We start from the raw sequence: 13,546 nt of genomic DNA on the forward strand, positions 1-13,546 counted from the left end.
TAAAGCAACCCATTTCTGGGATCTGTTCACATCCCATATGTTCTTTTAACCGTAGATAGTCTATAGTCATAAGATTTTGGAGTGCTACAACTTGCACCCCTCCCAACTCCTGGTTGAGTTCCAACAGTACAGATCCGGTCAAATTCGTTGTCTCAAACTGTATGCACATGCCAGCCTATACATCTCACTCCTCATTCCAATGGCAAGTCCAGGACACGGTGGGCTGGATGCACCCACAAACGCAGCATGGTCCGGATCCCTGTGGAGGCTTTTTGATGATCATCCCCCGGCACGAGTCCTCCAGAGAGTGCTGATGCCGGAAGCTCCTCCTCGTATCGTATCTTAGTTCATTTTCTGGGTATCCAAGCTAGGCCTTGATCTTCTGCATAGAAACAGACCCTTTGCCCACACTTTGACATGCCCTCTATACCACTGTGCAGAACTCATTGGAGGTCAGCACACAGTAACTGCTTTTTTTTTTTTTTTATTAAGAGAAAGGAAAATTATCTGAAAAGAGTACCTCCATAGCTGATCATCTGACACCCTTTAAGTGATCAACATTAAGGATATTTAAAGCACGCGTTGATCTTTGATTTACCAATAGTTTTATCCTATCAAGGAGTAATCCCCCTTTTCTTTCTTTCTTTCTTTCTTTCTTTTTTTTTTTTTTTTTAATCTTTAATCTACACTTACATGAAGAATACTATGTTTACTATGCTCTCCCCTATATCAGGTCCCCGCTAACAACCACATTACGGTTACTGTCCATCAGCTTAGCAAAATGTTGTAGAGTCACTATTTGTCCTTTCTGTGTTGTGCAGCCCATCCTCCCCTTTCTCCCTCCCCCCCATGCATGCTAATCTTAATACCCGCTTTCTTCTCCCCCCCCTTATCGCTCCCTGCCCACCTATCCTCCCCAGTTCCTTTCCCTTTGGTACCTGTTAGTCCATTTTTTGGGTTCTGTAATTCCGCTGCTGTTTTGTTCCTTCAGTTTTTCCTTTGTTCCTATACTCCTCAGATGAGTGAAATCATTTGGTATTTCTCTTTCTCCGCTTGGCTTATTTCACTGAGCATAATACTCTCCAGCTCCATCCATGTTGCTGCAAATGGTTGGATTTTTCCACTTCTTATGGCTGAGTAGTATTCCATTGTGTATATGTACCACATCTTCTTTATCCATTCATCTACCGATGGACATTTAGGTTGCTTCCAATTCTTGGCTATTGTAAATAGTGCTGCGATAAACATAGGGGTGCATCTGTCTTTCTCAAATTTGATTGCTGCGTTCTTAGGGTAAATTCCTAGGGGTGGAATTCCTGGGTCAAATGGTAGGTCTGTTTTGAGCATTTTGATGAACCTCCATACTGCTTTCCACAATGGTTGAACTAATTTACATTCCCACCAGCAGTGTAGGAGGGTTCCCCTTTCTCCACAGCCTCGCCAACATTTGTTGTTGTTTGTCTTTTGGATGGCAGCTATCCTTACTGGTGTGAGGTGATACCTCATTGTAGTTTTAATTTGCATTTCTCTGATAATTAGCGATGTGGAGCATCTTTTCATGTGTCTCTTGGCCATCTGTATTTCTTTTTTAGAGAACTGTGTTCAGTTCCTCTGCCCATTTTTTAATTGGGTTATTTGTTTTTTGTTTGTTGAGGCGTGTGAGCTCTTTATATATTCTGGACGTCAGGCCTTTATCGGATCTGTCATTTTCAAATATATTCTCCCATACTGTAGGGTCCCTTTTTGTTCTATTGATGGTGTCTTTCGCTGTACAGAAGCTTTTCAGCTTAATGTAGTCCCACTTGCTCATTTGTGCTGTTGTTTTCCTTGCCCGGGGAGATATGTTCAAGAAGAGGTCACTCATGTTAATGTCTAAGAGGTTTTTGCCTATGTTTTTTTCCAAGAGTTTAATGGTTTCATGACTTACATTCAGGTCTTTGATCCATTTTGAGTTTACCTTTGTATATGGGGTTAGACAAAGGTCCAGTTTCATTCTCCTACATGTAGCTGTCCAGTTTTGCCAGCACCATCTGTTGAAGAGACTCATTATGCCATTGTATGTCCATGGCTCCTTTATCAAATATTAATTGACCATATATGTTTGGGTTAATTTCTGGCGTCTCTAATCTGTTCCACTGGTCTGTGGCTCTGTCCTTGTGCCAGTAACAAATTGTCTTGATTACTATGGCTTTGTAGTAGAGCTTGAAGTTGGGGAGTGAGATCCCCCCTACTTTATTCTTCTTTTTCAGGCTTGCTTTGGCTATTCGGGGTCTTTGGTGTTTCCATATGAATTTTTAAATTATTTGTTCCAATTCATTGAAGAATGTTGCTGGTAATTTGATAGGGATTGCATCAAATCTGTATATTGCTTTGGCAGGATGGCCATTTTGACGATAGTAATTCTTCCTAGCCACGTGCACGGGATGAGTTTCCATTTGTTAGTGTCCCCTTTAATTTCTCTTAAGAGTGACTTGTAGTTTTCAGGGTATAGGTCTTTCACTTCTTCGGTTAGGTTTATTCCATGTATTTTATTCTTTTTGATGTATTTGTGAATGGAATTGTTTTCCTGATTTCTCTTTCTATTGGTTCATTGTTAGTATATAGGAAAGCCACATATATCTGTGTGTTAGTTTTGTATCCTGCAACTTTGCTGTATTCCGATATCAGTTCTAGTAGTTTTGGAGTGGAGTCTTTAGGGTTTTTTATGTACAGTATCATATCATCTGCAGATAGTGACAGTTTAACTTCTTCTTTACCAATCTGGATTCCTTGTATTTCTTTGTTTTGTCTGATTGCCGTGGCTAGGACCTCCAGTACTATGTTAAATAACAGTGGGGAGAGTGGGCATCCCTGTCTGGTTCCCGATCTCAGTGGAAATGCTTTCAGCTTCTCGCTGTTCAGTATAATGCTGGCTGTGGGTTTATCATATATGGCCTTTATTATGTTGAGGTACTTGCCCTCTATTCCCATTTTGCTGAGAGTTTTTATGATGAATGGTTGTTGAATTTTGTCAAATGCTTTTTCAGCATCTATGGAGATGATCATGTGGTTTTTGTCTTTCTTTTTGTTGATGTGGTGGATGATGTTGATGGATTTTCGAATGTTGTACCATCCTTGCATCCCTGGGATGAATCCCACTTGGTCATGGTGTACGATCCTTTTGATATACTGTTGAATTCTGTTTGCTAATATTTTATTGAGTATTTTTGCATCTACATTTATCAGGGATATTGGTCTGTAAAATTCTTTTTTGGTGGGGTCTTTGCCTGGTTTTGGTATTAGGGTGATGTTGGCTTCATAGAATGAGTTTGGGAGTATTCCCTCTTCTTCTATTTTTTGGAACACTTTAAGGAGAATGGGTGTTATGTCTTCTCTGTGTGTCTGATAAAATTCCGAGGTAAATCCGTCCGGCCCCGGGATTTTGTTCTTGGGTAGTTTTTTGATTACCGTTTCAATTTCTTTGCTCGTAATTGGTTTGTTTAACTTTTGTGTTTCTTCCTTGGTCAGTCTTGGGAGGTTGTATTTTTCTAGGAAGTTGTCCATTTCTTCTTGGTTTTCCAGCTTGTTGGCATATAGGTTTTCATAGTAGCCTTTAATAATTCTTTGAATTTCTGTGGAGTCTGTCGTGATTTTTCCATTCTCATTTCTGATTATGTTGATTTGTGTTGATTCTCTTTTTCTCTTACTAAGTTGGGCTAGAGGCTTATCTATTTTGTTTATTTTCTCAAAGAACCAGCTCTTGGTTTCGTTGATTTTTGCTATTGTTTTATTCTTCTCAATTTTGTTTATTTCTTCTCTGGTCTTTTTTATGTCCCTCCTTCTGCTGACTTTAGGCCTCCTTTGTTCTTCTTTTTCCAGTTTTGATAATTGTGATGTTAGACTATTCATTTGGGATTGTTCTTCCTTCTTCAAGTGTGCCTGGATTGCTATATACTTTCCTCTTAAGACTGCTTTCGCTGCGTCCCACAGAAGTTGGGGCTTAGTGTTGTTGTTGTTATTTGTTTCTATATATTCCTTGATCTCTATTTTGATTTATTCATTGATCCATTGATTATTTAGTAGCATGTTGTTAAGCCTCCATGTGTTTGTGAGCCTTTTTGTTTTCTTTGTAGAATTTATTCCTAGTTTTATACCTTTGTGGTCTGAAAAATTGGTTGGTAGAATTTCAATATTTTGGAGTTTACTGAGGCTCTTTTTGTGAGGTAGTATGTGGTCTATTCTGGAGAATGTTCCATGTGCACTTGAGAAGAATGTATATCCTGTTGCTTTTGGATGTAGAGTTCTATAGATGTCTGTTAGGTCCATCTGTTCTAGTGTGTTGTTCAGTGCCTCTGTGTCCTTACTTATTTTCTGCCCGGTGGATCTATCCTTTGGGGTGAGTGGTGTGTTGACGTCTCCTAAAATGAATGCATTGCAGTCTATTTCCCTCTTTAGTTCTGTTAGTATTTGCTTCAGATATGCTGGTGCTCCTGTATTGGGTGCATATATATTTAGAATGGTTATATCCTCTTGTTGGACTGAGCCCTTTATCATTATGTAGTGTCCTTCTTTATCTCTTGTTACTTTCTTTGTTTTAAAGTCTATTTTGTCTGATATTAGTACTGCAACCCCTGCTTTCTTCTCACTGTTGTTTGCCTGAAATATGATTTTCCATCCCTTGACTTTTAGTCTATGCTTATCTTTGGGTTTGAGGTGAGTTTCTTGTAAGCAGCATATAGATGGGTCTTGCTTTTTTATCCATTCTATTACTCTGTGTCATTTGATTGGTGCATTAAGTCCATTTACATTTAGGGTGACTATTGAGAGATATGTACTTATTGCCATTGCAGGCTTTAGATTCGTGGTTACCAAGGGTTCAAGATTAACTTCTTTAGTATCTTACTGCCTAACTTAGCTCGCTTATTGAGCTGTTATATGCACTGTCTGGAGATTCTTTTCTTCTCTCCCTTCTTATTCCTCCTCCTCCATTCTTCATATGTTGTGTGTTTTGTTCTGTGCTCTTTTTAGGAGTGCTCCCATCTAGAGCAGTCCCTGTAGCATGCCCTGTAGAGGTAGTTTGTGGGAAGCAAATTCCCTCAGGTTTTGCTTGTCTGGGAATTGTTTAATCCCGCCATCATATTTAAATGATAGTCGTGCTGGATACAGTATCCTTGGTTCAAGGCCCTTCTGTTTCATTGCATTAAGTATATCATGCCATTCTCTTCTGGCCTGTAGGGTTTCTGTCGAGAAGTCTGATGTTAGCCTGATGGGTTTTCCTTTATAGGTGACCTTTTTCTCTCTAGCTGCCTTTACAACTCTTTCCTTGTCCTTGATCCTTGCCATTTTAATTACTATGTGTCTTGGTGTTGTCCTCCTTGGATCCTTTCTGTTGGGGGTTCTGTGTAATTCCATGGTCTGTTCGATTATTTCCTCCCCCAGTTTGTGGAAGTTTTCAGCAATTATTTCTTCAAAGAGACTTTCTATCCCTTTTCCTCTTTCTTCTTCTGGTATCCCTATAATACGAATATTATTCCTTTTGGCTTGGTCACATAGTTCTCTTAGTGTTGTTTCATTCCTGGAGATCCTTTTCTCTCTCTCTATGTCAGCTTCTATACGTTACTGTTCTCTGGCTTCTATATCTTCAATGGCCTCTTGCATCTTATCCATTCTGCTTATAAATCCTTCCAGGGATTGTTTCACTTCTGTGATCTCCTTCCTGACATCTGTGATCTCCCTCTGGACTTCATCCCACTGCTCTTGTATTTTTCTCTGCATCTCATCCCATTGCTCTTGCATTTTTCTCTGCATCTCTGTCAGCATGTTCATGATTTTTATTTTGAATTCTTTTTCAGGAGGACTGGTTAGGTCTGTCTCCTCAGGTGTTGTCTCTGTGATCTTTGTCTGCCTGTAGTTTTGCCTTTTCATGGTGATAGAGATAGTTTGCAGAGCTGGTACAAGTGACCGCTGGAAGAGCTTCCCTTCTTGTTGGTTTGTGGCCTTCTTCTCCTGGAAGAATAGCGCCCTCTAGTGGCTTGTGCTGGGCAGCTGTGTGCAGACAGGGCTTCTGCTTCCTGCCCGGTTGCTATGGGGTTTATCTCCGCTGTTGCCGTGGGCGTGGCCTGGCTGGGGCTGCTCCTCCAAAATGGTGGAGCCCCATTGGAGGGGGAGCGGCCAGGAGGCTATTTATCTCCATAAGGGGCCTCTGTGCTCCCTGCTGCCCAGTGGGTTAGAGTGCCCAGAGATCCCCAGATTCCCTGCCTCTGGTCTAAGTGACCTGTCCTGCCCCTTTAAGACTTCCAAAAAGCACTCTCCAAACCAAAACAACAACAGCAACAATGAGAGAGGGAACAGAAAAAAAAGGAAAAAACACGCGATTTTTTTTTTGTCCTCAGATGCCGGTCCCAGACACCCGCTCACTGGTCCTGCTGCCCTGCCTTCCTAGCACCAGGGTCCCTGTCCCTTCAAGGCTTCCAAAAAGCACCCACCAAAAAGAGAAAAAAAAAGGGGGGGGGAAACGCACGATTTCCTCCGTCCCCTGGTGCCGGTCTCAGGCACCTGCCTTCCGGTCCCACAGGGAAAAACTGGTGATATTCTTTGTCCTCAGGTGCCCGTCTCAGGTACCCGCTCACCGATCCTGCTGCTCTGCCTCCCTAGCACCAGGTTCCCTGTCCCTTTAAGGCTTCCAAAAAGCACTCGCCAAAAAGAGAAAAAAAAAAGGGGGAAAAACGCGCAATTTCCTCCGTCCTCAGGTGCCGGTCTCAGGCACCCACCCACCGGTCCTGCAGGGAAAAATGCGCGATATTCTTTGTCCTCAGGTGCCGGTCCCAGGCACCCACTCACCAGTTCCGCCGCCCTGCCTCCCTAGCACCGGGGTCCCTGTCCCTTTAAGGCTTCCAAAAAGCACTTGCAAAAAAAAAAAAGAAAAAAAGAAAACTGCTCCGGTTTCTTTCCATCCGCCGGGAGCCGGGGGGAGGGGCGCTCGGGTCCCGCCGGGCCACGGCTTGTATCTTACCCCCTTCGCAAGGCACTGGGTTCTTGCAGGTGTGGATGTGGTCTGGATGTTGTCCTGTGTCCTGTGGTCTCTATTTTAGGAAGATTTTTCTTTGTTATATTTTCATAGCTCTATGTGTTTTGGGGAGGAGATTTCCACTGCTCTACTCACGCTGCCATCCTGGCTCCGCCCCCCGTGTCTTGCTTTTTTATCCATTCTATTACTCTGTGTCTTTTGATTGGTGCATTCAGGCCATTTACATTTAGGGTGATTATTGAAAGATATGTACTTACCGCCATTGCAGGCTTTAGATTCGTGGTTACCAAAGGTTCAAGGTTATCTTCTTTAGTATCTTACTGTCTAACTTAACTTGCTTATTGAGCTATTTTAAACACTGTCTGGTGATTCTTTATTTTTCTCTCTTCTTATTCCTCCTCCTCCATTCTTTATATGTTGGTTGTTTTATTCTGTGCTCTTTTATGTTTCCTTTAACTGCTTTTGTGGGTAGTTGATTTTATTTTTTGCCTTTAGTTAGTATTTGGTTGGTCTGGTTTCTTTGCTGTGATTTTATTTTCTCTCTCTGGTGACATCTATTTAGTCTTAGGAGTGCTCCCATCTAGAGCAGTCCCTCTAAGATACCCTGTAGAGGAGGCAAATTCCCTCAACTTTTGGTTGTTTTGGCAATTGTTTAATACCTCCTTCATATTTAAATGATAATCGTGCTGGATACAGTATTCTTGGCTCAAGGCCCTTTTGTTTCATAGCATTAAATATATCATGCCATTCTCTTCTGGCCTGTTAGGTTTCTGTTGAGAAGTCTGATGATAGCCTGATGGGTTTTCCTTTGTAAGTGACCTTTTTCCTCTCTCTAGTTGCCTTTAAAACTCTGTCCTTGTCCTTGAACTTTGTCATTTTAATTATTATGTGTCTTGGTGTTGTCCTCCCTGGGTTCCTTCTGTTGGGGGTTCTGTACACTTCCGTGGTCTGATCGATTATTTCCTTCCCCAGTTTGGGGAAGTTTTGAGCAGTTATTTATTCAAATACACTTTCTATCCCTTTTTCTCTCTCTTCTTGTTCTGGTACCCCTATAATTTGGATATTGTTCCTTTTGGATTGGTCACACAGTTCTCTTAATATTGTTTCATTCCTGGGGATCCTTTTATCTCTCTCTGTGTCAGCTTCTATGCGTTCCTGTTCTCTGGTTTCTATTCCATCAATGGCCTCTTGCTTCTTATCTATTCTGCTTATAAATCCTTCCAGAGATTGTTTCATTTCTGTAATCTCCCTCCGGGCATCATCCCTTAGCTCTTGCATATTTCTCTGTAGCTCCATCAACATGGTTATGAGCTTTATTTTTAATTCTTTTTCAGGGAGATTGATTAGGTCTATCTCCTTCTTAGGGTCTGCATCTGTGATCTTGGTCTGTATCAAATTCTTCTGCCTTTTCATGGCGATAGAGGTATTTGTGGGGAGCTGGTGTGTGTGTTGGCTAAGAGAAAGTCCCTTCTTGCTGGTTTGTGGCCTTCCTCTCCTGGGAGAACAGCGAACCCTAGTGGCTTGTCCTGGGTAGCTGCATGCAGGCAGGGTTTCTGATTCTTGTCCGGCCTCTGTGGAGCTCTGGGGTTGCTGTGGGCATGGCCAGCCTCAGGTTGCTTCTCCAATATGGCGGAGCCGCGTCGGAGGGGGAACGGGCAGGAGGCTGTTTATCCCTGTGAGGGGCCTCCGAGCTGCACTGCTGCCCAGGAGGTTAGGGCACCCGGAGTTCCCCGGGATTCCCAGCTGTTGGACTAAGTGCCCTGTGACGTTTCCATCCAGCAGTGGGGTCCCTGTCCTTTTAAGACTTTCAAAAAGCACTTGCTTTTCTTTGTCCCCAGGGCACCGGCTGCAGGGACCTACTCACAGGTCTTACTGTCCTGTTTCCCTAGTATCCAGCACCCCACACATGCACTGTGTCTGCACTCTGGTCCAGATAACTGGGGCTGGGTGTTTAGCAGTCCTGGGCTCCCTCTCCCTCCCCGCTCCGACTCCTCTCCTCCTGCCGGGAGCTGGGGTGAGGGGCGCTCGGGTCCCGCCCACTGGGGTTTGTATCTTACCCCCTTTGCGAGGCACTGGGTTCTTGCAGGTGTGGATGTGGTCTGGCTGTTGTCCTGTGCCTTCTGGTCTCCCTTTTAGGAATAGTTGTCTCTGTTGTATTTTCAAAAATATATATGGTTTGGGGAGGAGATTTCCGCTGCTCTACTCATGCTGCCATCTTGGTTCTCCCCATCTTGCTCTTTTATAGGATGTTAGTTCCTGGTCTTTTGTGAGCCACTGCTGAAACAAAAACACAAACACTTCATAGGAAAATCTAAAGCCATACTTAAAAATAAACATTTCCTTGAAAGAAACAATGCAGAAATTTATTTCTGCTTAGAAGATATGAACCTTTATGTTATCCCACAGAGCCATTTGTCCTTTGAATTGCAGCCCCATTTATAGTCCCCTTTTTACATTTGTATAGCTGAATATCCTTTTCAGGTCCCTTTCCCTTTAAGGAAAAGTCTAGCTAAAAATAGAATTCTGTTACTAGCTTTGAAATGAGTCTTTCTAGCTTCTCATATTAAAGTTTTAAACGTACTAAGGCTGTTTAAACCTTCCTTACTTAAGGTAAAGTGCAACTCTTCTTTCCAACAATCTGTGCAATAGGGAAATTTTCCAAGTTCATATATGGCCTAATAACAGGAACTCAGGTGGCAAATAATGGTAGAGGAAAGTCTACTTTCCCTTTTAACATCTTGCTTCCAGGGCCACTGCCTTTTTTTAAATGCAGTTGGTGACTCGGCTTTGTGCCAAGTTCTTACCCAAACCCCATCGCTTTCATAATGATCCCATGTAATTATTTCTAAGTTTTGTGGACTCCTTCTAGACTACAGCTAATTAGGTTATTTCTTTACTCTTGCATTGTTATTCTGTTCTTCAGATTTTTCCCTTTTTCCTTTCACCTACAGATTGGCCTTGCATATTTAGAGTAATCTGTATGAACATTAGTCTTGCTGCTTGGCTATTGACAGGACTTCCTGCTTTTCTTCCCTTCAGTAGACTGCTAAGGCATCTCTACAAGGAAACCAGCTATCTCCCATTTTAAAATGAAGTAACAGAAACTACTAATTGTTGACCAGTATTCATCTAAAGCCATACTTAAAAATAAACATTTCCTTGAAAGAAACAATGTGCAGAAATGTATTTCTGCTTAGAAGATATGAACCTTTACGGTATCCCACAGAGCCATTTGTCCTTTGAATTTCAGCCCCATTTATAGTCCCCTTTTTACATTTGTATAGCTGAATATCCTTTTCAGGTCCCTTTCCCTTTAAGGAAAAGTCTAGCTCAGGTTGCTTCTCCAATATGGCAGAGCCGCGTTGGAGGGGGAACGAGCTGGAGGCTGTTTATCCCCGTGAGGGGCCTCGGAGCTGCCCTTGTTGAGGATAGCAAAACAAAATAGAAGGAGCCTGGGTTCTTAATGATCATAGTTCTGGACTATCTCCTTATTGTGGATGCTCCAATTTTTAGCTGAGCCTGTGGTGAAATAATATATTTCCCAGCTTCCTGGCAAGTTGTAACTATGTGACTGAAGTTCTGGCCAATGAAATGTAAATAGAAGTTTCCTGTGGGGTTTCTGAAAAGTTTCCCTAACGAGAGGCTTTTGCTCATCTCCCCATTCTCCTTCCTTCCTATGAAATGTAAATAGAAGTTTTCTGTGGGATTTCTGAAAAGTTTCCCCAAAGAGAGGCTTTTGCTCATCTCCCCATTCTCCTTCCTGCTGTCTGATCAGCAGATGTGTTGGCTAGACCTTGAAAAGTTACTTTAAACCTTGAAGGGGATGCCACATGTTGAGGATAGCAAAACAAAATAGAAGGAGCCTGGGTTCTTAATGATCATAGTTCTGGACTATCTCTACCTTACATTATGGTAAATAGCTTCATTTTTCTCTTTGCATCAAAATTCCATTGCCATACTTCCATACTTGGAACTTATACTTCCTTAGGGGGCAGTGTGCCAGGAGTCAGTGAGCGGCCACAGGATTAACATCTTCCTGGAGCACTGAAGATTTTGGAGGGAACTTTAATATTATATTAAAAATAATGAAATGGAAGCCGATTCACATGCATTTTTAAATATAAACATTAAAAAATTTTATAATGGAGTTGAACCGCATAAAGCTATTTCTTTAGATCTCTCAGAGTAATGAGTTCATTCTTTTCTGCCTCTCTTTCGCCATAGAGATAATTAGATGGAAACTTAAGATGCACTGTTTACTTGATTAGAGCTGAGGGATTCCTGGCTGCAGAGTGAATAAAGCTCATGGCCCACCAGCTAGAAAGGTAAGATACTTTACATTTCTAATGCAAAAGTGGTCTTTTATTTTGTGATTGTCTTACAGATATCACAGTTCAACAGGTGTTTCCAGACAGTAGTCCTCAAAATGCTAGTGTCGTCCTATATTGATAGTGTTTAGTTAAAAAAAAAATTCTGAAGTTCAGCAAATTTGGAAATGTCCTTTGGATCTGTGATGCATATCAGCATGTAAAAGTACACTGAAAACTTAAAGTTTTTAATTTGTTTAACACAGAGGCTCCTAAATTTACTAAGGAGCCCTCTACAGCAAATCCAAAATAAACATCCCAGTTCTCCTAGGAATTTATAGGGAAAGTAACAGGAGTTAATCCATGAGGTGTTTTCTGTATTTCAAAAATATTTTGAACAAAAAGTATTAACCACTCTGAGGCTATACAAGCTAAGATGTCAAATTTATTTGCTTCTGGACTGAATGATAGCAACTAAGTTTTAGTACCATTATTATTTCATGCTGATCAGAAATGTTAATAGGAGGTTATACAGTGCTTTAAACTTGCTTTTGTTGAACGTCTACTGTGTGCCAGCTGCAGTGTGCTGATGTTAAAGATATAAAAGTATAATGGTTTCTAGTCTTAAGCCATTTATAGTTTGGGGATTTACCTTCTAAAAATAGAAGGAAAATATTGATTTAATAAATGTGGTTTGGCATACAGAATGCCAAAACATGGTGGTCTAGTGATAGACTTTGTCATATATATATCAAGATACATAAGCAAATTTTCCTATGCTATTGTACCTAAATTGGGAGGTTCAGCTCAAAGGAGAAACTATTCATAAACGTTCACTTACTCTAATTTTGACCAAAAGAATTGGAAAATAAATGTACATACATATATATATTGGAAATAGTAAACATTTTTAAACAGGAAGTTTTCTAAGGAGAAAAAGATGGCAACACTTGGTAACTTTTTCTTACACATTGGTACATACATTAAGTAATTTTGAAGTGCAACTTAAATGTTCAAGTGTACTGATACGTTTAGAAGTATTTTCCATAAAATATAAATTCCATGAGGGCAGGGACTATGTCTGTATGATCGTATTCTGGAGTCTAGCATAATTCCTGCCCTTTTGCACATGCTCAATAAATATTGACTGAATGACTACGTAAATGAGAGATCTGAATTTCAGGGTAGGGGGATAGTGGATGGAGAGAGATCAGAGGTGAGTGGTGTAACTAAGGGATGGATGAGTGGGAGGAGCCTTCTAGGCTGACAGGGAGAGCTGATTAATAAGCCTGCATAACTAGAGCTAAGAAATCAAGGAGCACCATAAGACTGGGGTGGGAGGCAGGGGTCAGTCCATGTAAAGGTCTGGAGATAGTTCTATGAATATAAGGCATTATCCTATGAGCATTTTTTTTTCATAACTGATCCTTTCCTCTCATTTTGACTTGCTTAAGTGCAAACCATCATTCTCTTGCCTGAATTTAGTAGTAGCTGGTATTGGTTTTCTTAGGCATAGTGGTGCTCTCTCTCATTCATCCTCCAAACTCCTATTAGTGAGCTTACAAAATGCCCCTTTGATTATCTACTTCACCTATCTAAATTGTTCCATTTTTTTAATAGCAGGGTTAGGCAAGCCTTTTCTTTAAAGGGCCAGATAGTAAATATTTTAAGCTTTATGGGGGCTACGTATCGTCTCCATTGCCTGTTCTGCCCCCTCCCCCTAACCATATGAAAATCTGAAAAATGTTCTTAGCTCAACATTTCGACCCAAGACTATCACTTACAACCTCAGGTCTAGGATGTGCTGGGGCCGGTGGGGATACAATCCAAACTGTTTGCCAGGGTAATAAATGCCCTTGAAGATTTGCCCTGCTGGCCTCACCTCTCTTCCCTTTAACCTTTTATCGCATGCTTCAGCTATCAGAGTTCTTAGAGATCCCTCAGTGTACTCTGCTTTATGGTGTTTCTATATTCTGTCTCCTCTGCCCAAAACATTATCCCTGACTGGCTGATGCCTCTTGCTTTGAGAAGACTAAGCTGTCATTTCCTCCAGTAGCCTCCTTCTCAAACCCTCTCCCTAGGGTTGGCTAAGTATTTGTATTAGTTAGGGGAAAGAAACTTAATTAACTAAATTCAAGTTTAGAAAGAAAAGTAGCTCATACTTGGGATACAGATAGCATATACAGGTATCACAGAAACTGCTGTCTTCCTCTTGGCTGCATGGTTTCTCCTG

The 13,546-nt window shown here is 41.4% G+C and overlaps 1 protein-coding gene across 3 annotated transcripts in view; it reads left to right on the forward strand.

The window, feature by feature from the left end:
• ATF2 (activating transcription factor 2) overlaps nt 1-13,546 on the forward strand; it is a 99,722-nt gene that overhangs the window by 9,118 nt on the left and 77,058 nt on the right. For all 3 annotated transcript variants that reach the window (XR_012123687.1, XM_037020632.2, XM_037020633.2), the window contains exon 2: nt 11,231-11,331. The gene's annotated coding sequence lies outside the window, so the exon portion shown is untranslated. The remainder of the gene's footprint in view (nt 1-11,230; nt 11,332-13,546) is intronic.

This window comes from Manis javanica, chromosome 12 (genome assembly GCF_040802235.1).
Source record: "Manis javanica isolate MJ-LG chromosome 12, MJ_LKY, whole genome shotgun sequence".
Lineage (NCBI taxonomy): Eukaryota > Metazoa > Chordata > Mammalia > Pholidota > Manidae > Manis > Manis javanica.